Below are 23,947 nucleotides of genomic sequence, written 5' to 3' on the forward strand. Positions count from 1 at the left end.
CCTCTCAGAGGCTCAGGAACATAGGGAAGGCCCATGGTACCTGGGACACTCAGCTGTTGCCAGCCCGGAGTGGGAAGGAAGAGGTGCAGCCTACCACAGGAGGATGGAGGTTGGCGGGGGCTTCCCACGAGTCAATCTGAGTGGGTGAATAGGGGAGGGGAGACCTGGGCAGAGGGCCATGGGAGCTGAGGCCCGGGGCCAGCGGCATGGTGTGCCCAGAGCCCTAAGGAAGGCCACCAGGCTGAGAAGCCATCCCTGATGCAAAACAAGGTCCTTTCAGGCCATGAGGAGGACTTTTATCTGTATCAAAAAGCGTCAGGAAGCCTTTGAAAGGTTTTATGCAAGGGTGGGTGTATTTGGGTAAGATGGGGGCAGTAATGTGGAGAATTAATTGGAGTGGGCCCAGATGTAGGCAAATGAGAGGCTGCTGCAGTAGTTGGGAGGGAGAAGATGGGAGAATGGACAGAAGAGGCTATATTTTGTTCAGCTGTGAGTGATTGAAAATCCAAAATAACACTGTCTTAAACAAGATGGCCATTAATTTCTCTCACATTTAAAAATCCAGGTAGCTGGTGTAGGGCTGGCGTGGAGCTCCACCATCACTGTGCTCCCGTCTTTTTCTGTCTTACCATTGTGCTGTTCTTACCACGTTGCTTCCACCTTGTATCCTGAGATGGCTGCTGCAGCCGCTGCCATCACCGCTCCATTCCAGTCAGCTGGAAGCTGGGGTGAGGCACATAGCTCCTTCTGAAAAGTTACTGTCCGGAAGCTGGACCCGTTTCTCTGCTTGCATCCTTGTGTTCGTTTCCTGTGGTTGCCTAGGTTGGCCTCTGTCCACGCCAGAGCTGGCTTGGAAAGACTGAAGGAGTGAGGTGGAGGCTGGACTCCAGGGGGGAAGGAGTCACTTAAGGTGTTTCTGTGTCTTTTCAACATGTACCTGTGTGGAGTAATGATATCTCTCTGGCTTGTCCCTGTTGTCATCTGGGTTGGGATTCTCCATGTTGCTTTTTCTTGAAGGCGGCCTCTGAATTTGCACACCTGCCTCAGGGCAAACGCTGAACAGCCAGGAATCCCAGCTTGTCCACACCCTATGCTGGCTCAAACGTGTGCAGTCATGATACGGAGCCGTCTCTTCGAGTCGGATGTCCAGGCCTCTGGTCACAGCGTCACCTGGCCAGAGCCTCCGAGTAACCCAGGTGCCTGGTCACTTCCCTGGCAGCTGTGTGTGGAGAAGGTGCAGCTGTGATTTGCTGGGTCTTGTCACTGCAGGCACCACCTGGGCAGCCCACCCATCCCTGTCCACTCCGTCTGGCTCTCGCCCTGCTCCTGCTGTTCCCCGTTGTACCATGCGAGGGCAAGGCCTGCCCCGTTAGCCTGCTGCTTCCGCAGCGCCACTGCACTCTCATTAAGGGTCTGGGGAATGAGCCACTGTGATGGGTGCTGAGTCGTGCGGGCAGGAGGCTCAGACTTTCTCCTAATAGGTGCCTTTAAAGTAATGTTGATGGATGTGATTATGAAGCTATTATGTCCCATTTGTTCCTACAGTCTTGCTGGGGAGGGTGACCGGGACCATTTTATCCTTCCCTTGCAGAAAGTCTCTGTCAGATGCATTGTACTGCAGGGGAGGCAGGGTCTCAACTGCTCAGACATGAGGCCCAAGCCTGAGATGAGCCAGGGAGGACTCCGGTGCTGGAGAATTAGGTGGGCGAGGCAGGAGGGTCTGGGGCTGGGTCCCTTTCCCAGGCCTCTGGGCTATTGGGCTGCAGGTCAGTGCGAGGGCCTGGGCCGGGCACCCCGTCATGCTACAGAAGCCGCCCCAGCGCTCTGATTGCGGGACCCCACGTGCCTCAGGCAGGGATATGCTTAGAGCCATTGGTCCCACGGCCACATCTGTGGGCAGACAGTAGGGTGGGAGTGAAGGGAGACCTCCGTGGGGACAGTCGATGCCGTAGGTGACCATGGTGACTTCTCGAGATCGTGGATAAGGAAACGGGTCCTTCTGTGTTCCTAAAAGGTCTCCACACCCCACAGATGTGGGCATGCGTGGGATAAAGGAGGCCCCTCCCTAAAGGTAGCAACACCTTGTTGTCTGCCATTTTCGGCGCGGGCCACATCCCTCAGCTCCTGCGTCTCTGCTGCGAAGCTGCAGGAGGAGTTTGGGATTTTCAGTCTGTCAGGGAGGGTGCCGTCGCCTCTGCTTTCCCAGGCTGCCTTCATCTCCTCCACTGTGGCCAAGCTGAGGATGCCTCCTGGACTTTGCCCCAGCTCCCGCACCTGAGGTGCTGGCGAACCCTAGACAGGAACATCCAGCTGGACGGGCAGAGCTCTGAGAAGGCACTCACGCAGCCCTGGGTGCCTCCTAGTGGTGCGGGGGCCCTGGAGGCCTCATCAGATGCCTTGGGGAGGGGTGTGGGACGCTTTCATCTCCGCCCCCTCCATTTCCAGATGCGCCCAAGAGCTGGCTGCCTCCCCGGCCCCTGCGGAGAGATGCTGCCTGCTCTGAGGGGCCTGCTCTTCGTCACGTGGGTTTTCCCCCTGGAAGACCAGGAAGCAGCTGCTTTTCCTGGAGAGGTGGATCCCCCGAGTCCATTCGGTCCTTGCACAGCAGAGGGGCCCGCGGTGCTCCCTGCCTGTGTCTGGTCTGTAAAGCAAGGACTAAGGCCCTTCAGCTGCTCCGATGCCCCACAAGGCGACAGCAGAGAGCTGGCCAAGCCTCCAGGGCTCCCACCTGTTCGAGGTGCTTTGGTAACATGGCCACCACCCCAGCCTACCGGGCTCTCACGTCTGCGTTGTCACCCCCACGGCACAGGAGGGAACCACAGCATCAGATGCAGGAGGTGCCGCCCAGGCTCGAGGAGCAGGCAGCGTGTGCCCTCCTGGACGGGACCAGGCTAGCCTGTGGGCTGGAGGACACAGGGGCATCCCTCAAGCCCACGAGGAGAAAGCGGCCTGGCCTTTGGCAAGAGAGATGCCATCAGCCAGCGAAGCTCTATTTGCCACGTGCTCCTCACGCCCTCATTCAACCCGAGTGTAGACAGAGGGCCCCCCTGGCCGGGGGAGATGGATGCTGCCCGCCCAGTACCTGGCTTTCTTGGGGGCCCAGATGATCACATGGGGACCCGTCACGGTCTGTCGGGCGGCGCTGAGGGTCTGAGGGGAGCAGGGGGACGGTGTGAAGAGGGACTTTAGTTTGGAGATCGGGCCTCTCTGCGTAGGAGGCAGCTGAGAGAGAATGGAGTGGCAGGGGCCCTGCAAAGGGGCAGCGGGGCAGGGGAGGCTGGCGAGGGGCCTGCAGGGCTGTGCCAGGGCAGGGGGTCGAGTGGGCCAGGGGCGGAGCTGGTGGGCTGGAGTGGACAGGTGCCATGTCCCGTGAGTTCTCCGGCCCTGATCCCGGCCCTCCGTCAGCATGGAGCCCAGTCCTCGTGGGGGGGCGGCGATGCCGTGGCTGCCTCACCCCCATCCCGCAGACCCCACTCTCAGTGCTTGTGGCGCGTGTGCCTCTTGCTGGCTCTGTGGGGCTGGGTTGAGGCCTGGGACCCCTCCACAGCTGCCCACCCCAAAGGGCTCCTTCCGCCCAGGGTGGGGTGGCCTGAGGGCTTCGGCCAGCCGGTCAGGACCCCATGCCTTCTGCTGCTGGCCTCCAGCTGGGTGTGTTCCTGGGTGTACCCTGGCCTTCCACGAGAAGAGGCATCTCGGGGAGGGGTCTCTTCTGCTGGCCACAAACCCCAGGTCAAGCCTGCTGCATGCTCTGGGTTGCAAAACACCGGCCTTGTCTCTTCCTTTATGAGCCCACAATGTCCTGTGCCGAAACCTGAGGCGTGGGCTGGCGTGTTCACTCACTCCCCACTCCCCTCTTGCCAGTCGCAGGTCCGGCTGGGCAGAGCCGGGATGCCCACGTGGAAGCTGGGCCCTGCAGCTCTTGCCTATGGGGACAGGGGTACCTGGGACCCCCCCGATGAGGGCACCATGCTGAGCTGCTGCTCTGTCCGTGCAAAGCCGCATGCCTTTCAAAGGGGCCGTTATCATTCCCATCACGGGCATTTCTCAGCTGTGATTTCATTTCTCCCGCCTGCTCCTCCCTCCTCCTGCCCCTGTTGAAAGCTACTTTTCACTAAATGGAATCAAATGCAACCCAGATGAGCTGCTTTGCATTTCTCATGTCTGATAATGATTTAATGCTATGTTTGTCTGTATTTAGAAATAAGACACTTTTTAAAATTGTTGCCTCAGGTTCTAAGAGGGTGGGGAAACAGCCATTATTGCTTCCCTGATGACCGCTTTTTCTCCTGTGGACGGAGGCGCTGCCGCTCTCACCCCAGCAACCTCGGGTAGCACTTACCGGGAGGTGCGCTGAGGCCTTGACAGAGAAAGAGACAGAGGGCTCAGGAGCAGCCAGTGGCGTGCCCATGGGAGGTATTCAGGTGGGTCGCTGTCTCGCACGGCCCAAGCACAGTGGGTCTCTCTGGCCCTGTGCAGGATGCCACCCTACAGATGGGAAATGAAGAATGTAGACCCTTCCTGCCTGGAGGACGCTGGCGCTCCACCTGCCGCACTCCGCTGGTGATGCCACGTGGGCCCCACTGGCTCTCCTGACCCCAAGCCAAAACCACGCCTGAGCGGGTCCACAGGAGGCTGTGCAGCGCCCGGGAGCTTCTCTGCAGGTCGGGCAGATCCACCTCGGGCCAGGCCTCTGGGTTTCAACACTGCCCCTCACCTCTCCGAGGGGGGCCTGGGAAACCCCTTGCTGGTGGGAGAATGGATGACTGAGGAACAGTCACCCCAACTTCAGGGGTTGAATACTGTCCCTGCAAAACTCACATACACTCAGAACCTCAGAATCCGGCTGTTTGGGAAGAGGGTCTTTGCAGATGAAACAAGGGCTTGAGATGAAGTCATGTTGATTGGGGTGACCCTAAGCCCAGGGAGAGTGTCCGTATGGGACAGAAAGGGACACGTAGAGATGGTTCCGTGGCGACAGAGGCAGAGGCTAGAGAGAGCCACAAACCAGGGATTACCAGAGCCACCGAAGCTGGAGATACCTGGGACAGATTCTCCCTCCGACCCTCCAGAGGGAACCTGCCCTGCCCTCACCTTGATCTCAGCCTTCTGGCTCCCAGGGCTGTGGGAGAATAACTTCCTGCTGCTGTGAGTCACCAACTTTGCAGCAGTTGTTTACGGCAGCCTCAGGAAGCGAACATAGGAGTCGTGGGACCTGCAGCTCCCTGGAGGTCCTAAATAGTCACATAATTAGCTAATGAAGGTCCCTAGTGCTGGGGAGAGAAGGTCTGGTGTAAGTCTAAGGAGTGACCCCATCGACAGGGTGGCCCTTGGTGCGTGTAGAGAAGCCCCTTGGGTGGCCGTCCTTGGCCACGAAGGAGCCGCGTCATCCTGGCTGGTCAGCCGTCCTGAATTGAGTAGGGACTCCAGGTTCTCAAGGTAAACTTTATCACAAGAATTCAACCTTGAAATAGCCACGCGCCAGTGTGAGTTTCTCCTGGAGGCAGAACCTCTAGGTGGGGGCTGTACCCACATTTAAGGGAAAGAAGCAACAGCCCCTGTGTGTGTGACTCACACGGACCCAGGTTCTGAGACAGCTTGTAGGGGCTTGAGAGAAGGAGTGTGGTCTCCAAGGCATGTGGGGCCCTGGTACCAGGGTCAGTGCTGTCCACACTACCCTCCTGGGCCACCCCGGGCTTCACTTGCCCTCACGCCGCCCTCTCATCCAGTGCTCATGGCAGCTGCTGCGACTGTCAGGAAACACAGACCTGATCCTGTCGCCTCTTTTGCGTAAACCTTTCAGAGGGTAGGACGCAGGCAAGGATCCTCTCTGGGGCCTGCAGGCCCATCCTCTCCTGGCTCCATCCCACCCTCTCTAACCACTCACGCCCTGCTCAGGGCGCAGGGCTGGGCTGTTTCCTGCTTCTGAAGCCTCTCTGTGCCTTGGTCTCCTCCATGAAGGTGCATTGAGCTGACCAGGTAAGAGCTGGGTGCAGCAGGTCCCCTGTGGTGCGCTGCAGGACTGTCCCTGGTCATCTGCTGCCCCTCCTGCCCAACGCCATCTAAATGGCAGTGTTGCTATGGGAGGGGTGTCCACTTGCGGCTTGCGGGTGTGACCGATGGGATGTGGACAGAAGTGACCCGGTCTTGCCTCAGCAGGCCTTTTCCCTCTGCCCGTAGGGTCCTGTCTCTGCAGGGAACTGAGAATGGGGGATCTTTAATTAGCATTCTCTTCTCCAGCCAAGCCAGCCTTCCTTCCTGGGGGGACCCTGTCCTCCCTCTGTTGGGCCATCAGCCTGCGGGAGGCTCCATGTGGCTGGGCCCTGCATGGAGGTGCCCCGATCCTCTGGGCTCCGGGGTGGGTGGCGTCCTCTCTCAGTGCTCTCCCTCTGCCTCTGGAACAAGAGCAAGTGCCAGGGTCAGGGTGCCGCGTGGGCAGCTCCCCGTGCAGCGAGTCCTGGCCCGTGTCTGTGGGGAGTTCGGGACAGGGGAGGGGTCAGCTTTGTGCAGTGTGCTATGAAGTTTGGGATTTTCGAGGGTAGCTGTCAGGCTTCTGTTCACATTGCTGACCCCCCACAGTGGTCCCCTAAATGATTCATCATTTAAAATGTCCACCTTAATTCTGCTTGCTGGGAGCTCACATGAACTGGTCCTCTGTTTTCACACTGGATTTGTTGGACTTTCACTGGACCAATGCTATTAGGGGCCTTTTGTTTGCAAGGGACAGACACCCAGCTCAAACCAGCATAAGCCAGAAGGCAGCTGTGATGGTTTCTCATACCTTCTGGGGAAACTCCGTCTTCAGGCATGGCTGGATCCAGTTGCTCAGATTCTGTTGCCAGGAGCCCATGCCCCTCCATGGTTTTGCTCTGCCTTTTCGGTGTCAGCTCTGCTCTCAGACAGGCTCTCCCCTCAGTGCAAGGACAGTGCCAGCTTCAAACTCCTAGTTATGTTTTTCTGGAGTGAAGGGCCCAGGCTTTACTCTCTGTGCCTCTCTCTGGCTAAGTTATATGTCCAGCCCTGAACCTGTGGCTCTGGCTTTCCAGCCCCGGAGCAGGAGGGTTGGTTGGAGTGGTTAGAGAGCCTGGGGGAGGCTGCTCCCTGGGGGCTGTTAGGGAAGAAGGGGGTTGGGGGAATGGGGGAATGCTGGGCAGACCACACCCACCGAGGTCTGAAGTGAGCTTGGAAGGGGTGGTGTGTGCTACAGGGTGGCTGAGGTCTCCTCATGGACTCACCTCTCTGCCTCCACCCCCAGAAGAAGAGCAGATGCCATGTCTGTCATTGGTTCCTTTACTATCCCTGCCCCTGAGGGGCCACTGCTGTCATGGAGTGAGATGCAGGCAGAACAAAGACAGCCTGTGGACACTTACAGGCTCGGAGATCCCAGCCTCGCCACACAGCCATCGCCTTCACACTGGCCGGATGCTGCTGGCCATGTCAGGAGCTGGGTGATGCGGGGCCCTGTGCACACGGGCCCTGAGGAAGCACCAGACTCCCCTGTGCTCTCCTCTGTGGGGAAAGGGGGTGATATGGTCTGGCTGTGTCCCCACCCAAATCTCATCTTGAATTGTAACTCCCACAATTCCTGCGTGTCATGGGAGGAACCTGGTGGGAGGTGATTGAATTATGGGGGTGGGTCTTTCCTGCACTGTTCTCGTGATAAGGAATGAGTCTCACGAGATCTTATGGTTTAAAAATGGGAGTTTCCCTGCACAAGCTTTCTCTCTTTGCCTGCTGCCATCCATGTAAGACGTGACTTGCTCCTCCTTGCCTTCCATTCTACTTGTGAGTCCTCCCCAGCCACATGGAACTGTAAATCCATTAAATCTCTTCCTTTTGTAAATTGCCCAGTCTTGGGTATGTCTTTATCAGTAGTGTGAAAGTGGACTAATACAGGGGTATCTCCCATCCTTTCCCCTTTCAGTCAGGAGTCTCTGAAACCCGTGAAATCATGTGCAGAATTCTGTGTGCAGAGGAATTTTCATGGAGGGAGGATCCGTAGCTTTCCCCAGACTCTCAAGGTTTAGGGCCTGCAAAAGGGTGAGATTTCGAGAGGAGACATCTCTGCTCAGAGCTGGGCCCTTGTGCAGCCTAAGCAAGTGCAGTTTCAGGAAGATGCTCCCGGTTGCTGGACAGGCTGGAGAGCTGGCCATGTGGGCTCATCTGGGTCATTCTTGATCCTGCTGGAGATTTGCACACCATGCTCAGCAAAAATGCACCTTGGTGATCAGCCTCCTGGTGGTCTGCACCTGCTGCTGTCTTTGGAGGTTTTGCCATGGCTCCTGACTGTCTCCTGCCATCCCCCCACCCCATGGCAGACACAGCACCCTGTGAACACACCAGTCCAGGCAGGACCTCCAGTGGCTCCCACATCGTTCAGCTGGAGTCCATGGGATGGCCCCAAGCCCCAGCCACTGCTCCCACCTCCCCTCTACTGACTCCTCCCCTGGTCTGTGGCTCTGGCCACGCATTTCCTTGCTTGTCAAATGTGTCCAGCAGGCTGCACCTCGGGGCATTCACATGCCTTTCCCTCTGCCTGGAATGCTCTTCTCCTAGGTAGCCACGTGGCTCACTCCCCGGCCTCAGTGGGGAAGGAGCTTTGATTGCCCATTCATCTGAGAGGCCTCCCCTGCATCCCACTCCCCACATCACCCTCCCTGGGACTCCCGTTCTCCACAGCACCTCTCAGCTCCTTCATGTCTGTCCGCCTGCCACACATGGAGTTTGTCTTTGTTCCCTGCCAGAGGCTCTCCAAGAATATTCCTGGAAGAATTGAATGTTGCCAATTCAGCTGCCCCCCTGCCTGGAGTCCTCTGCTGCCTGACAGTCCACGAATCCCCTCCTGTCGGCCTTGGCTGCCACCAGCCTCCCCCACCAGCCCATGCAGGCCACTCCTAGCCAGAGCGAGGGCCTTCTCTGCACTCTGCCTGGAATCGCCCGCATGGCCGGCTCTTCCTTCTGTGGTGGTGCCTCCTAGAGAGGGCTGCCGGGCACCTGGCTAGGGGAGACATTTCCTGGGATAAGTCCTGAATGTGGGCGTGGTGTACTACGGCGTCTCCCATCATGGTGGGGTCTGTGTTACCCCTGGGGCTAGGATGACTAGGATGCGGCGGGGGTGGCATGGTGCCCTGCCTGGGCTCGGCCCACTCTGCCTGCTGCTCTGCTCTTGAGCTCTCAGGACCCTGAGGGCACCATGGGGATAAGCCCACAAGAACCTACCAGGGGATGAGAGACCATGTGGTTGGAGTCCCAGGTGACCTGGCCATCCCCTCAGCCTGTATCAGCGCCCCTGCAGATTACACATGCGTGAGGGGTCCAGCCACCATTGCCACATCCTGTCTTGGGCCAAAAGAACTGCCCTGCTGAGCCCAGCCCAGATGCCAACCCACAGAGCCATGAGCTAAATGAATGTCTCAGTGTTGTGAGCCGCTGGGGTTTGGGGTAGTTAATGACACAGCAAGAGCTACTGCTGCCCCAGCCTCAGGTGGCTCACGCTACCTTCCATTGCTCTAAACTCAATTTACATTGATTCACTTACCTGCTTACTATCTGTCTTCCCCGTTAGAATATCAGATTCAAGAGGACTTGATCTTTGTCACCACTGCATCTCAACAATACTAGCGTCTAAACAAATAATAAGAGTTCACATTTATTAAAGATTTACAATACACCAGGCTTTGCTCTGTTTGTGATTTAATATTTTAATCTCTAGTGGCAATAAATGGGTCAACCTGTTTATTAAGTAGGTACTTGTATTCATTTGTTCTCACATTGCTATTAAGAACTACCGGAGACTGGTAACTTATAAAGAAAAGGTTTAATTGCCTCATGGTTCCACAGGCTGTACAGGAAGCATGGCTGGAAGGCCTCAGGAAACTTACAATCATGCTGGAAGATGGGGGGAAGCCGCTGGCACGTCTTACATGGCTGCAGCAGGAGGAAGAGGGTGAAGGGAGAGGTGCTACACACTTTGAAACAGCCGGATCTCCTGAGAACTCACTATCACAAGGACAGCAAGGGGGAAAATCCACCCCATGATGCCATCACCTCCCACCAGGTCCCTCCTCCAACACTGGGGATTACAATTTCACACGAGAGTTAGGCGGGGACACAGATCCAAACCATATCAGCACTTACTAGATGTGAAGTTGAATGGATGCATGCATGCATGAATGAATGAATGTGCCTCTCCCTGGCTAGACTGATGCCTTCCTGAAGGTTCCGCTGCCCTTTGGGAGTGGCAGGGGCTCTGTCCCCAGGCTCCCATCTTCAGGCCATCTGGAGCAGAAGGGCCTGAGGCTTACACTTGGTCTTTTCTCTAGGGTGCTCTTCCCACAGCAAAACTGGACTTTCAGCAACTTCAACTAGTGAACAGCTCGAGCCATTTGACATTGGCCAGGAGAACTGAAATCGGGGACCCCCGCAGAGGCGTCTGGCCTGAACCTCTAAGCCGAGCAGAAATGTTCACTGTCTCCCTAGCAAGGAAGCCCACAGAAGTTCCCTGTAGGGTGGAAGGGGGCCAGGAGCAGGGGTCATTCAAAATTACTCTCAGTTCTATCCCAGAATCTTCCAGTAACCTTGGTTGGGGGGCACTCCTGCAGTTCTCCTAATTAGATGTGGAATACAAAGTGTTTTCACAATTAGAATGTTTCTGTTCTGAGGTCATCAGATTTTTTTTTATGGAGATAAAAACGTAATTAGCTGAGTGCCTCTTTGGAGGCAGTGACCGTGGGGATGGCCTGGGGTTGCTGAGCCCTGGGAAGCTGCTGCCGTCATCCTGAGGTGCTGAGGCCAGGTAGAGTCCAACCCTGCAGGGCCTTGCTCCAGGCTGGGCCAGCTCTGCTCCTGCGACAAGGGCGTCCTTCAGGGAGATTCATTCAAGCCAGCCATAGAGCGTCATCTCCTGCTGGCCACGTTGTGCTCACGTGTAATTTTAGAAATATGGATTCTTACATGTTCATTCCTTGCTAAACTAAGCGTTTGTTTTGATCTTTTCATCATCCCCCAGTCAGTACATGACTCTGACTCTGAAGTGGAATGCTGGTGCTTTTTTTGCGGCTTCTGGAGGGGCATGTGGCGTCAGTGCAGGTCAACACAGGGCCAGACACCCACGGCTGGATTCCAGAGCCCATGACTGGCTCCAGGCCCTAGGCTTCCTGCCTCTGGTGGCCCAGAGACCTGGGGGCCTTGGGAAGAGGGAGGCCCAGAAGTAAATGCACGGGAAGGGGTGGGACCTGTGCAGCCCAGGCTTCTGTGGCAGGGCTGGGGACAGAGCTCACTTCTCTGCTGGGTGCTCATCTCCTGAGGCGAGGCCATCCACAGACACGGAAAAAGGAACTTGGCAAATTTTTACCCCGCCTGTTTACCGAAAACATCACCTCTAGCACTGTCAGTATTAGAGGCCCTGCCTGCCCAGCGACATGTGTTTAACGTCCGCGGTACCCTGACCGTGCAAAGGTAGCATAATCACTTGTTCCTTAAATAGGGACTTGTATGAACGGCCCCACGAGGGTTCAGCTGTCTTTTACTTTTAACCAGTGGATGATCTCAGAGAGCCACGGAGTCGACAGCGCTGCGCCGCCACCCCGGCCTCGTTATCCGCTGTTGGCGACGGCAGTGTGACCCACTGGGGACGCCACTGCACACCCTCCTCTCTGAGCATGTTGCTGCTTTATTCAGACACGCCAAGGAGGGATTAGTTCAGGTCAACAATTTAAACAAATATTTAGGCTTGCCTCTACCCTGGCTGATTAATTCAGTTAGTTGGTCATCTGTCAGTGAGCATCACACCAGTTAGCCTGAGGATCAGTTATTTTAGATCAACTTTGTTTTTAAAAGGAAGAAATGAGATTATTTTTAAAGAATGATTTTTTTTAAATAGTGAAGAAAGTGAGCATGCACGATTGTCCTCAGCGTCATTCAGCCCTTGCCATGTGATGCCTGTGTGTGTGTGAATGTGTGTCAGTGTGTGAGCTTGTGACAGTGTTAGTGTGTCAATGTGTACGTGTGTGTATGTTAGTGTGTCAGTGTGTCAGAGTGTGTGAGTATTGTGTGTGTGTCAGTGTGTGTGTGAGAATGCATGAGTGTGCATTTATGTGTGTGAGTGTGTGTGTTGACATCACACTTTTCTCGGTGGGTTTCAGTCCCCCTAGTTCTCCTTGGATCCATTCCTGTGTGTCTGCAGCTCAGCCTCTTCTAGAAGTTTCCTGTAAGCAAGATTGCCCTGTTAGGAAACCATCTGTTTCAGGTTGGGTTTCCCAGAAGCAGATTATTTGGAAGATGGGTTGGAAGCATAAGTAGAGACCAGGGGTGGAGGGAAGGGAGTGCGTGGAGGGCACGTCTTCAGACTGCTGCTGCTCTGGGCAGTGGGTCTGTCTCATCCATGGGAGCTCTGGGCAGTGTGGACACTGCAGTGGGCCCCTGAGTACGGGGAGGCTGGGTCTTATCCTCCAGCTCGCTCCATAACTGGCTGCTCCTGGAGGTGTCCTCTGCCTTCCTGCTCCCTGGATGCTGCTGGCCTTTGTGCAGGCTGGAGAACCCTGGATGGTGAGGGGAGGCTTCCCCGGCGGGATGCTGGCCTGGACCGAAACAGTGGGTGCCGCGGGGGTTTGGAAAGGGGACTGATGGAGTGTGCTGTGATCTTTCTGTTTCCTTTTAACTTACAACTACAGCAGGAGAGCCAGGGGCCTGGATAGCCATGCCAGGGAGGAAGCTTCCAGCGCGTCTCATGGCCTGCAAGCCACCGTGCTAGTGGGCTCCATCTCTGGGGCTGCAGAGGCGGCACTCAGACCACCCTCAGCTACGGCTCTCTCACACAAGTGACAGTGACAAAAGCTCCTCCAAGCCACTGACATGCAGTGTGCGACTGGAAGCAGTGCCAGGCAGGCTTGATGGGCAAGTCCGGGGCCCCCGTCATTGAGCTTGGCTGTTTCCCAGACACGCCAATTCCTTCCCAAACACATTGAGTAATTAAAGCAGAGACTGAGCCTTTGGACGAGGTTGGTGAATCAGAACTCCACGCAGCTCTGCAATTCTCAGTAATCTCAAAAGTGCTACTGGCCGAGCACCCAGGGCCTGGATCATGGTAGATGCTCAATTGATATTTGTCAAAGGACTGTTGCCGGAACAAATCCTTCCATCTTCTATGGCTGTTGTTTCATTCAATGTCTTAGTCTGTTGGGCTGCTGTGACAGAATATCTTAGACTGGGTAATTTATAAACAACATCCATTTATTGCTCACAGTTTGGAAGCTGGGAAGTCAAAAACCAAGGTGCCAGCAGACTTGGTGTCAGCAGAGGGCTCACAGCTGGTGGCTTCTCGCCATGTTCTCATGTGGCAGAATAGGCAAGGCACTCTCTGGGGCCTCTTTATTTTTTAATTATTATTTTTCTTTAGAGACAGAGTCTTGCTCTGTTGCCCAGGCTGGAGTGCAATGGATGCAATCATAAGTCACTGCAGCTTCTGCCTCCTGGACTCAAGCAATCCTTCTGTCTCAGCCTCCTGAGTAGCTGGGACCACAGGCATGTACCACCGTGCCTGGCTAATTTTTGTCTTTTTTAGAGATATAAGATTTACAGGCCGGGCGTGGTGGCTCACGCCTGTAATCCCAGCACTTTGGGAGGCCCAGGCAGGCGGATCATGAGGTCAGGAGATCGAGATCATCCTGGCTAACACGGTGAAACCCTGTCTCTACTAAAAATACAAAAAATTAGCCGGGCGTGGTGGCAGGTGTCTGTAGTCCCAGCTACTCGGGAGGCTGAGGCAGGAGAATGGCGTGAACCTGGGAGGTGGAGCTTTCAGTGAGCGGAGATCACGCCACTGCACTCCAGCCTGGGCGACAGAGCGAGCCTCCATCTCAAAAAAAAAAAAAAAAAAATTTACAAAACGGGGTTTCACCATGTTGCCCAGGCTGATCTCGAACTCCTGAGCTCAAGCGAGCTGTCCACCTCGGCCTCCCCAGGTGCTGGGATTATAGGCCTGAGCCACCGCGCCTGGCCTGGGGCCTCTTTTATGAGGGCACTCATCCCATTCGCGAGGGTAGAGCCCTTGTGACCTGTTCACCTCTGAAGGCTCCCCCTTCTACCATCACCCCGGAGATGAGGTCTCAGCATAGGAATCTTGGGGGGACCCAAACAGGAGGACCCGTTTCCTCCCCAGTGCCTCCTCAGGCCCCTTCTGCCCTGCAATCCCCACCTGGCTGAGAGGCCTTGGAGTTCATTTCCCAATGACCCCCAAGGAGCAGCATCAGGCGACACAGACACCCACCCTCCTGTGCGCGCTGAGGCTGCCGGGCTGCAGGCGACGACGCTCTCCATGGTGCTGATCAGGAGCTCTGCGGTTCACCGAAGCTCCGCTCCTTGCCCAGCACTGTTTCTCAAGGACTTTCTCCGCAAACCAGCTCGGGGGTGAGAGGCGAGAGTCGCCTTTGTCCTCATGTCTGTCCCTAGTCTGGGTTCTCGGAGAGTTGGAGAGATGGTTTCTGGATTAAACAAGGCTGATTCTGGGTCACGAGGAAAGGGGGCGATGCAGGCAGTGGCGGCTGTGCTGTGGGCAGCGCTGGGCGTGGAGCAGCTCGACCAGACTCTGGGGCTTAGCAGTGGAGGGTGAGGCTGGCAGAGAAGCCCAGCGTGCTGCAGGTCTCTGGCAGGGGCTGAGGCAGCTCTGTGTGTAAATGAGGCCTGGAGATTCCGGGACCACAGCGATGAGATCTGTTGTTTGCTAAGCTCCTGCTCTGTGCTAGGCATGGTCCCAGGCACTTTTCAGATATTAGTGGATCTACTTTCTTCAGTGGCTGTGCAGGGGAGGTGCCTCGGTGCTCATTTTTCAGGCGAAAGACAGAAGCTTGTTAAGGTTAAGTAGCATTGGGGTGGCACAGCTAAGAGGTGCTGAGCTGGGAGCCCAGGAGCTCTCCATGATGTCAGGCCACCTCGGGATTAGTTTGGTCTTAGCACCTTCCCCACCCACACTACTCCAGGGGTGCTGTTTACAGCAGGTGTGCAACCTGGACAACTGTACCTGGCAGCCCTGACTTCCTAGCCTCTAGTCCCAGGAATCTATGCAGATGCAGGAAGTGTCTTTTCTTTGCCCAAGTTAAGGGAAAGTCTCAGGAATTCAGCATTTGAAGGGGTAAGCCAAGGTCTGCCTGGCCTTGGACCCCTTTAGGCCAGCCATGATGACATGGTCATGATGGGCTGTTCTGCAGGTGGGCCTCCTGTTGGCACTGCAAGGCCTGCATGCGAATTCCACCCGCATCTGGCTTGGCTAGAAATCCCCTTTCCATTCGTGGCCACCTTCTGAGTGGGCAAAAGCACACTTCTTCAAGCTCCAGGCCTCCTCTACTCAGAACAGCTGGTGGGGTTCCAGTGCCCTGCTTCCGGCCGCACCCTCTCTTTGGGACTCCCACCCAGCCTGGGACTAGGCAAGCCCCGCTAATACCCTGCTCAATGAGTTGGGAAACTGAGGCCAAAGAGCCTCAGTGACTGGCTCCTAGCCACACAGCTGGAAGCCTAGACAGGTCATCTGCGTATCCTAGGCCCTTCCCTGTCAGCAGGGTGTGCTGGAGAGTGTGGTGCCAGGGACCTGGGAAGAGTGGGGCGCTGAATGAGGAGGGCAGGTGTGTCCCCCTCTTTCACCAGCAGATGAGCACAGCCCCCCAGCCGCCAGCTCAGGCCTGTTCAAACCTGTCACCCCATGTCTCTGGCTTTATCTCCTACCATCACGTTTGGTCACTTCCCGAGCATGAGGCAGGTGCCGTGCGGTCCAGGACCTTATTTGACACTCACTGGGGGCCCGGATGCAGGTGGTCAGGCTCTAGCTGGGGGCAGCTTGAAGCCCCCTTCTGCCCTGCTCGATGGCTCTGAGCAATGTAACTGCCACTTCCTGGGACCTGTGGCCCAGGAGCCCCTTGATGGCCAGGGGAGGGCTCTGACCTCTCTAGTCAACATGGATCTGTGAATCAGATCTCAGGAGAGGGGCTCCCCTGGGCTCTTCCCAGAGGCACATCTCCCGTTCTTCTTTGGCCTGGTGACATAAGCTCATGGTTTGGGTGGCAGCAAGTGACAGCTCAGCGGGCACCTGGCCCCACTGCCCCTGCTGGCCACAGAGCTGCTGTATGCAGCAGGTTCTATGGAGACAGGCATCTCCAGCATGGTGCAGGGAGGGAGGCCCTGGGTGCTGTTGTCAAATGGACTGACGTCCCACCCAAGTGACTCACCAACCTCTCCAAGCCTTAGTTTTCTCATCAGTAACCACGGGTGAGCTCAGCAACATCACAGGCCATGGGAGGAAGCTCACATGATGCTGGTGCCTCCCCAGACAGCATCATCATCACACCAAGTGGCCTCAACTGCCTCAGGGTCCGCTGCCCAGCTGCTGGGTGACCTCTGCATGTTCTGCTCCTCTTGAAGCCTTGACTTTTTCATCTGTGTGATGGGTATAAGAGCACTGCACATCATGGGGCGCTGGGAGGATCCATGAGGTTGCCTGTCAAGTGTTTGCTGCCGAGTGGACACGGGGAAGTGCCCGGTGAAAGGTGGCCACCAGTTACCTCCCCGCTCCTGCAGGCACATAGCTCAACCATTGGCGGCCTGGCCACCAGGTTCATTTTGAGATCCGGCTGCCCGCTGGGAACGGGGGGGTGGAGATGGGAATTTTCCACAGTTCCTGAGACCGTGGGGTCTCCTTCCTGGGGTCCTGAGCTCAGCTTCCCCTTAACGCATCCCTCTAGTGGCCCCTGGGATCTGGGCCCCTGGGTTGGAACCAGGCACAGAAAGCCACATCTGACCCAGGTCCCCTTTCTCGAGTTTGGTGACCTTGCCACAGGTCCCAACTCCATATCTTGCCAGCTCTCTGCTTGTGGAGACCTAGCCTCTGAGCAGTGCCCATGGCAAGGGGCAGGGTGCCCTCACTCTGTGACCCGTGGGATAGTGGCTTTTAAAGAGACCCAAGAGGAGGCCATGCTTAACCCAAAGCGAGACCAGGGGGAGGCGGAACTCCAGCCCCAGCACTTTGGCGGCTGATCTCACGTATCACCTTAGCTGGGCCGTGATGCTCAGGTATTTGGTCAAGCATGTCTGGATGTTGCTGTGAAGGTGTGTTCTTTAATATGGTTAACGTGTGAATCAGAGACTTGGAATGAAGCAGGTGGCCTCTGCGGTGTGGGTGGGCCTCACCCAATCAGTTGATGGGCTGAAGCAGAACGGCTGAGGTCCCAGAGGAGGAGAGGATTCTGCCTCCAGGCTTGAGACTGCAGCATCAGTCCTGTGGGTCCCAGCCTGCTCGCCTGTGCTGCAGAATTCAGACACACCAGCTCCGCCTCTCTCTCTCTCTGCCCCCCTCCCCTCTCTCCCTCACCTCATCCTCGGGTTCTGTTTCTCCAGAGACCCCTGACTACCACAGCACTGCAGTGTCATGGGATGGAGGGGAGGCAGCCCTTGATGAGTTGGAGGCTGGAGGCGTTTGGAAGAGAAGGGCCCCCTCCCTCTGCCTCCTACGGAGAACCGCACTGCACACAGGGGAACCTCTAGAAAGGCTGAGAGCTGAGAGGTTGGCATTTCATTAGCATCACACTGGGGCCGTTGGGATGGGCTGAGGCACCCTGGCAGGTGCTGGTGTGGGGCTCAGGCCAGCAGATGGCAGGTGCTTGGGCTGCCAGGCAGGAGGTGAGGGGCGCATGTCCCTGCTACAGGTTGCTGGGGGAACGGGGGCAGGAGAGAGGGGTCTGCCAGTCACTAGTCACCCAGAATATAAGCTCCATTTCCCAGATGCTCCATTTCCTCCTCTGGAAGCCTGGAATGAATGCAGAGGATATCTGGGAGCCCGAGGTTGAGGGCCACACTGGGGAGGGTGGCGCAGGGAAGCTGTCCTGACACCAGGGGCTGCCCGGCCACCCTAGATGACACCTCGAGCCTGATTAGTCCTCCAGTGCCCTGGAGCTGGGCAGGGGAGGTGACTGAGGCCAGAGGTTTGGGTGACTTACTCATAGTCACAGAGCAAGGGGGAGGAGGTGGTGGGACCTGAGCCAGGCAGATCCACTTCTCAACCTGTGGAGCTCCACGCACGGCACCTTCGCTTTGCCTCGAGGAACAAAGGGAGAGGCCCCCTGCACCCCCTGGCCCTCCCAACACCCTCAGTGGCCCACCCAGCCACAGTTCTGCCGTGGACAGCTTTCAAGAAGCGGGTTAGTACAGGGCGAGTGCAATCCGTCACCCACAATAATCCCTTGTGACAGGAAGCTGGGAAAACAGAGACAAAAATCAATGAAGATTTGGAAACAGGCTGCTGGAAACAATTTATTTGTAAAAGCAGCGTGGCCTGAACAAGATCTGGAGCCGGGGCCCTGAGCAAGAGCCAGGCCAGACTGAAAGGAGGTGCCCTGAGGCCATAGGGGGAGTTGCCTCCCCAGGACCTCTCCCTGACCCCTCCTGCTCCATAGGACCAGGTCCTCGGCTGGGTGGCCATGGCGGTAGGTGCTACAGTGAGGGCCGCCCAAGGTTGGGAGCCCCTGGGGATGGTGAAAGGGGCTTTTGGGAGGGGGCAACTCTCCCAGCACTCAACAAGTCACCCCTGGCATTTGGCCCTGCAGACCAGCACATGGGGATCTGTGGCCCTACTAGGAGGCTGTGTCAGTTGGTTCATTTATTTCTTTGTTCAATCGTCCACTCATCAGCAGCATCTCTGATGTGCGGGGCAACGTCTGTCTGTCCCAGATACACGCTACCATCTCTGTGGCCCTTGAGCACAGCTGTGCCACCCCTCAGTTGCGGTCCCTGGGGTGAGTGTGCTGACGGAGGAGAGCCCCAGCTTCCCTGCGAATCAGGTGGAGGGGCCTGATGAGGCCATGATCATGGACAGGGTGGCACGTGTCTCTTCCTACCCTGGGAGCGGGTAGAAGCTGCGCACGGCTCCTCCCGCACCCCCAAAGCCTGCGCTGGGAGTGGAGAGATTTACGCCCCAAGGGGGGCAGTGCCACTGCTCCTTACGGCACATTAAGCTGATGAATGAGCATCCATCAGGGCACATGCTAGGTGCTGCTGCCACCGATGGAAGTCACAGCTCATATTTCTGAAATTGATGCTGTGAAGGCCACAGTCTATTAAGGGTCCTGCGCAGGGTTATTAAAGTAGATTAACTGAATAATTTCCATAGAATAATAATGTTTCTTAAGGATTATGGATGGGCCCTGGTCTTTCCTTAGCTACTGTTAGCCAAAAATGTCCAAAGGTGGGTCCGCTTTCTTGTTTAGGCTGCAGAGCAAATGATGTTTCCAGTGAGAATACAGACCTTAAATCCAGGTCGGGGTGGGACTGATGGCTCCAAGGGTGTGTGGAGATGGGATGGGATTAGAACCACTTTGTCTCAATTGGTTCAGAGCTTGCTGGGTAAAAGAGGGGCAGATTAGGCAGCTCCGTGCTGCAATCATGTTCCAAAATACGCATTCCCCCAAACTCAGTGGCTTACAACAGGCATTTGGGTTTTGCCCACGATCCTGAGGCTGGCTATGGAGGCTCGGCTTCCAGCTGCAGGTCAGGGTCCATCTGGCTCTGCAAGAGTCTCACCCTGGACCCACAGCCTCCCAGGGCCTCTTCCTAAGGATGGCCGGAGCGCCAAGAGGCAAGTCAAACTGCCAGGCACAGGAACCCTTCAGCTCACACCACACCCACTCACACTCCTCGGGCCAAGTTGGAAGTTGCTGGGGTAGACGGACCCTCATGTAGGCTCTACAAGGCCGCAGGGCGCAGGGCATGCAGGCAGAGCCCCGTCACAAAGACGGAGGAAGGAGTGGGAGTGACAGGGCAGCTGTCACAGGGGGTCTTTGGTGTGGACCCCTTCAAGCCCGACACGAGAGTCAAGCTTGGGTTTCTGGAATGTTTTAGAAAGGTCTCGACACCTGAGGTCAGGGAGTGAGTGAACGCACTCTGGGCTGTGTGGTGCTGCCGCTGCCGGCTGCTGAGGACTCCACCATAGGGTCTTTGGTTTGGTCAACATTGGTTTTGGCCAGGGCCATTCCCGGAAATCTTCTGATGTCCTTGAGGGATGCTCTGTGCTTAGGGCATAGGGGACAGACTGAGACAGGCCCCTGCTCCAACTTGCTTTTTTTTTTTTTTTTTTTTCCAGACAGATTCTCGCTCTGTTGCCCAGGCTGGAGTGCAGTGGTGCGATCTCGGCTCACTGCAACCTCCACCTCCCGGGCTCAAGCGATTCTCCTGCCTCAGCCTCCTGAGTAGCTGGGATTACAGGCACCTGCCACCATGCCTGGTTAATTTTTGTGTTTTTAATAGAGATGGGGTTTCACCATGTTGGCCAGGCTGGTCTCGACCTCCTGACCTCAGGTGAACTGCCTACCTTGGCCTCCCAAAGTGCTGGGATCACAGTCGTGAGCCACCGTGCCCAGCCTCCAACTTGCTTTTGACTAGCAGGTGGGAGATACGCACACACAGACACGCACCCTTGGCATCAGACCAAGGTGCCCAGGATGAACATGTGGGGGCAGGGGCTGCTGGCCTGGCCTCTTGGGGTCTCCCTGGAGGAGAAGCTGGTGCTGAGCTTTACGGGGTGAGAATGGGTTGGGGGTGGGAAAGTGCATTCCAGGCAAGGAGCCAGCCCAGGCCAGCAAATTCATTCAGCCAAGCTTCCTGGGGACACCGTGTGGGGCTCCAGGGGTCCCATGGGAAGGAAACGGCAGGCCCTGTCACCCACAGGGTGCCCATTGCCCAGCACAGCCAAGCCAGCCATGTCCAGGCCCAGAGAAGGGGTTGGAGACCCAGGGCCCATGGGCGGGGGGCTGTCCTTGAGCAGGGAGGGCAGTTGCCCCGGGGACTGGGTCCCCTGAATCCCGGTGGTGCAGGGGTTGTTACCCGAGGGGGCTGGGTGGGGCTGGGTGCTCTGGCTTTCCGGGAAAGTCTAGGCCGGCATAACAGGCAGTTAAGGCCCTTGCTGTTGTGCAGAGCTTGGGCGAGATCCTAAGGCAACGATGTGACAGCTTTAATTAGAGAGATCTGTTCTCATCAACACACATGGCAGCTATGAACAGAAAGGATGGAGGCTGGATTCACAGCCGCCGCAGGCCGTGAGTCCCTGTGTACAGGAGAGGCGGCAGCTCTCCCCTCGGCTGTCCCTCACGCAGGAGGGGATGGAGGGGCTGGAACCACTGCGGAAATTCTGTCAATGATGCATGGCGCCCTGGCCTTGGGGTCAGTTCCCCCAAGGTTGATTCTGCATGCTCACCATCAGTGTCTGCTGTCAGTCCTGGGTTCCTCCAGGACAGGGACCCGTGCCTGAGACCCAACAGGCCCTGACTGAATATACAAAGTGTATTAACGTGTGCATATCGGGAAGCACCAGCTTCACCTCATCTGCCCTGTGCAGTCCCCTTCCCAGGTAGGCGTCGGAGGCTGCCTACGCCACAGCAGCCGGGGGGAGCCGGGGAGTGGGGGCAGCCTTGCCTCTGAGGTCCTCACAGTCCTGCCCCAGCTGGTGGGCTGTAAAATCTGGTCTGGTGGAATTCACTGATGTTGGGGCCAGGAGAACACTGTCCAGCCAGCAAGTCTCCCTCCCTCCTGGGCAGCTCTGCCCCCTGCCAGGCCCAGCACAGCTCTGTGTCTGACCAGACCAAAAGACTGCATATTGTGTGATTTCAGCCATATGAAATGTCCAGAATAGGCAAATCCACAGGGACAGAAAATAGAGTGGTGGTTAACCAGTGCGTTAGTCAGTGTTCTCCAGAGAAACAGAACCAACCAGCAGGGTCTCTCTCTCTCTCTTTCTCTATGTATATAATTGCATGGACTGTGAGGCAGCCGGGAGGTGTCTGGCCGGCATGTGCCTGTATGCATGTGTGTGCGTGTGTGCCTGTATGCTTTATATCAAATACTTTAATCTTAGAATGCTGGAAGCTGAGGAAGTTGGTTTTGCAATATTGTAACAATCATTAAAGCTTCGCATCAGGCAGGGCAGGAGTGCTGTGCTGGGAAGATGGATGCACTGAGACGGCTCAGGCTCAGCTGGGCCCTCTCCTGGATTTCCACTGTGACCTTGAATGGCAGAATTCAAGTCAGGTGGGTGTGGAATGAGGTCATGTATCAGGAAGGAGGAAATCCAGTGCTAAGTCAGTCCTTCACTTCAGGGGGCTCCTAGGATATCTGGGAGACCCTCTGTTACCACGTGGAAGGTCTTGATGGCAAGTTGTCCGTGTTCTTGGTGCGCTGAACAAAGAATTAAACAAAATGCACAAACAAAGCAACAAAAGGATGAAGCAATAAAAAAGCAACAGAAGAACAGAGCAGTGAAAGCTTAGATTTATTGAAGCAAAAGTATACTCCACAGAGGGGGAGCAGGCTCAAGCAAGTGGCTCAGGAGCCCCATTGTTCTTTAGGGTTTTTATTAGGCCAAAAGAATTTGGTGGCACCCTAGGTGCCCTTTAGAGGCCTCCAGTTGGTTACTCCCTATGAAGGATTGGCCCAAGGTCAATCAGAGGCTGGAGTGGAGACTTGACCCGTGGCCAGTCAGAGGCTGGAGTGTGGAGACTCGGCCCGAGGTCAATCAGAGGCTGGAGTGGAGACTTGACCCGTGGCCAATCAGAGGCTGGAGTGTGGAGACTCGGCCCGAGGTCAATCAGAGGCTGGAGTGGAGACTTGACCCGTGGCCAATCAGAGGCTGGAGTGTGGAGACTCGGCCTGAGGTCAATCAGAGGCTGGAGTGGAGACTTTACCCGTGGCCAGTCAGAGGCTGGAGTGTGGAGACTCGGCCTGAGGTCAATCAGAGGCTGGAGTGGAGACCTGTGTCTTGTGATTGCAGGGGTGAGGATGTGGCCTGTGTGCTGCCCAATCCTGCCTGGAACTGGCTGCACCTGCTGTTCTTCTGCTTCTGCCTTAACCCTGGGTTACCCTCATTCCCTGTTCTCCTGCCTCACCTCCACTCTGCAGGCTGTGTCTTCTGATCTGTTACTGGAGGCTTGGAGTGAGGCCATCTCTGGCTCTCAGTCGAGGGGCAGCTGTGTGGGTAGATGCCCTGTAACATCTACCCTCGGAGCTTCGGGGTCTAAGATGCCAAACAGGGTCCTGACTGGGCCCCCTCTGGCTGTGGCCTCAGAGTAAACTGCAAGGGAGACTCCAGGGCAGCGGCTCTGGGGTCTTGGAGCATCCCACCTCCCTGGTGTTAATGCTGGATAATGAAGATGCACCAGCTATGGAATCCGGGGGTCAGCAGCTCCCTGGGAAAGACCCAGTCTCCCCCTAGCCCTGGAAGGAGGCTGCAAGATCTCTATTCTGCTCAGGTGGGCTGGTGAGCTTGTCCCCAATAAGACACCACCCTCATATTGCCCCCAGCCTCCCGCTTGCCTGTCTCTTTATTCTCCTAACATTTTCTCCATATCACTAGGAAAAGGATGTTTTGGTAATGATCAAATGAATTCACAGATGGGATATCCAGCCCCCTCCTCCCAGGACAGGTGGGAGGGGAGCGTCTGCGGGGCTCACGCAAGCATGGAGCCGAGCGCTTGGGCCGGGGGCTGAATTTCCTCCGGTGCCTCGCCAGGGAGTAGTGCTCGGAGCCCCTGATAAATGTCTCCTGGCAGGACCTGGCCTCCCTTGGAGAGCGGGAGCATGGACGGGGCACTTTAGCTGCCCAGACCTAATAAAGTACAATATAACCGTGTGTTTGACTCTTGTTTGCCTCTGAAGATCATTCTTCTAAGTTTAGTTTTATTGATCTGAGAGGGGCTTGGCTCCTGGAAATCAGTGTCCCCCTCGGCTTCCCAGCCACCTTCTCGTGTCACCACTTGGGACTTGCATGATCCTGGTTGCTGTTTGCCTAATTTGCATTTTATTAGCCAATGATTAAGCATGTTAGCAAGGCGAACCCAGGGTCAGCGACTCAAGGGCTCCTTGGTGGATGATTCTCGGGGTGATGCATTTCATCATCATTGGTAACTTTTGGATTTCATGGGTCAAT

The sequence above is a fragment of the Pan paniscus genome, chromosome 1, assembly GCF_029289425.2.
Source record: "Pan paniscus chromosome 1, NHGRI_mPanPan1-v2.0_pri, whole genome shotgun sequence".
Lineage (NCBI taxonomy): Eukaryota > Metazoa > Chordata > Mammalia > Primates > Hominidae > Pan > Pan paniscus.